At 37.5% G+C, this 2,500-nt stretch overlaps 1 long non-coding RNA gene across 1 annotated transcript in view; it reads right to left on the bottom strand.

The window, feature by feature from the left end:
- The window catches only part of LOC136856224 (uncharacterized), a 43,307-nt gene that overhangs the window by 10,552 nt on the left and 30,255 nt on the right, over positions 1-2,500 (bottom strand). The window lies entirely within an intron of this gene.

A 2,500-nucleotide genomic window follows, 5' to 3' on the forward strand; every position in this document is an offset into this window, starting at 1 on the left:
GACGATTTGAAATACGTATCCATTAAACTGTTATGGTTATGAGAGAGAGAGAGAGAGAGAGAGAGAGAGAGAGAGAGAGAGAGAGAGAGAGAGAGAGAGAGAGATGCATCTTCCTCTGGAGAGAGAGAGAGAGAGAGAGAGAGAGAGAGAGAGAGAGAGAGAGAGAGAGAGAGAGAGTATTTAAATATCTAGACGATTTGAAATACATACCCATTAAACTGCTATGGTTATGAGAGAAACAGATACGTAGAGAGAGAGAGAGAGAGAGAGAGAGAGAGAGAGAGAGAGAGAGAGATTTAAATAGACGTTTTGAAATACACTTCCATTCTAGAGAGAGAGAGAGAGAGAGAGAGAGAAATACACATCCATTAAACTTATATGAGAGAGAGAGAGAGAGAATATTTAAATATCTATGAGAAAATCCATTAAACTTAGATACGTAGAGAGAGAGAGAAAGAGAGAGCCACGCAGCACCACAGCACAGCACAGAGAGAGAGAGAGAGAGAGAGAGAGAGAGAGAGAGAGAGAGAGAGAGAGAGCCCGCATGGCAACAAACGAGGAAGAGGAGGAGGAAGAAGAAGAAGAAGAAGAAGCAGCAGCAATCAATGTTTTGTTTGTAGCCGCCACGTGTGCGCGCGCTTTCTTCCTCGACCTCCCATTTCCCGCCAAAAGCGGCACCTCACCTTCGCCCATTATTTTCGCCCCTTCCCCCTCCCCGCACCCACAACACCCCTACCCCAAAACCTTCCCTGATCCATAAACCACCACTTTGACCTATCACCCCGCGCCTACGCCCCGAGGAAGTGCCCGAAAACCGGGCACGAACGGCGGGAAATCGAGGGGCAGAGGCAGGTATGTCAGACGACGCTTGGCTGTGTCGGTGACGTCACGGCCGATCAGCTGACGGACCCAAACACTAAGAGAAGCTGTGCCTTGTCTGCCAGCACTGGCAGTGTTGCGCGGGACGCCGGACACGTAGGACGTGTGTGTTAGACTCCTCTCGCCCCTGGTTTCCCATTGAGAAAGTGTTTATAGGGAATGGTTTTATAGGATATTCTCGAGGTTTCCGGGGTATTCTATATAGTTCTATAAGTGTTCAAAAGTGCGTCTTCTTTCAAAGTGGCCGTGACATTCGCAAGTGGAATTCAGTTTGAATATATTGGAAATTGTGTGAAAATCTATAAAATTCTATATAAAAATAATCGGGGTTTTAATAGGATTGTTATTGTTAATAGATTTAATAGAGAGAGAGAGAGAGAGTGGATGAGTGAGAGAAAGAGAGAGAGAGAGAGAGCTGACTGAGAGAGAGAGAGAGAGAGAGAACCAAAGTGCGTAGTTCTATAATTATCTATATCTACCAAAACTCTCTATTCTATCAATTCCTATCAACTCTTCTTCTACCTCCTTTTAGGGGGAATTCTATAGACCAGATCTCGCCTCCTATAAATTCTACTGTTATTCTGATTCCACCATGCATAGGGTTCTATAATCTGTTTCTGTCGCGGGGTCTATATAAACAGCCTCGCGGGAATTTTATAGAACAGTCTGCGTTCTATGGATGGGGTATTCTATAGAGGAAAATAGCTTCTATATATACAGTAATCATTCTGCTCTTCTATAATACATAGGTTTTAATATTCCGTGTCTATCAATGCTTCTATAACTAAGGAATTCTATAGCACAGCGTTCTATAAATGGTTATGGGGGGGAATTCTATAGATGAAAATAACTCCTATAAGTATATTAATTTGGTTAATCGATATTATATATAGGTATTGATATCCAGGACTTCTATAGAATAGTCTGGAGGTAATCTATAGCCATTTTATAGATAGATCTATAAGAACTTGGGCTTCTATAACATTAGTCTCCATGACTTCTATAAATGGGTATATTCTATAAATCACTGTGGCCTCTACATAATATGGGTTCATTCTGTATTCTGTGACTTATTTATTCTACGTGTGAATTCTAGAGAATATTAAGCATTTAAATGTCCATTCAAGCATTTAAATGTCCATTTCAAGCATTTAAATGTCCATTTCAAGCATTTAAATGTCTTATTAAGAATTTAAATGTCTATTTTAAGCATTTAAATGTAATTTTTAAGCATTTAAATGCAATTTTTAACCATTTAAATGTCTTATTAAGCATTTTAATGTAATTTTTAAGCATTTAAATGAAATTTTAAGCATTTAAATGTAATTTTTAAGCATTTAAATGTATTCTGCATGCATTTAAATGTAATTTTTAACATTTAAATGTAATTTGTGTGGATTTAAATTTCTTATTAAGCATTTAAAAGTCTATTTTCAGCATTTAAATATCTTTTAACCATTTAAATGTAATTTTTAAGCATTTAAATGTCTTCTTAAGCATTTAAATGTCCATTTTAAGCGTTTAAATGTAATTTTTAAGCATTTAATATCCATTTTAAGCATTAAAATGTAATTTCTAAGCATTTAAATATCCATTTTAAGCATTTAAATGTATTTTCAAG

This window comes from Macrobrachium rosenbergii, chromosome 35 (assembly GCF_040412425.1).
Source record: "Macrobrachium rosenbergii isolate ZJJX-2024 chromosome 35, ASM4041242v1, whole genome shotgun sequence".
In the NCBI taxonomy this organism is placed as follows: domain Eukaryota; kingdom Metazoa; phylum Arthropoda; class Malacostraca; order Decapoda; family Palaemonidae; genus Macrobrachium; species Macrobrachium rosenbergii.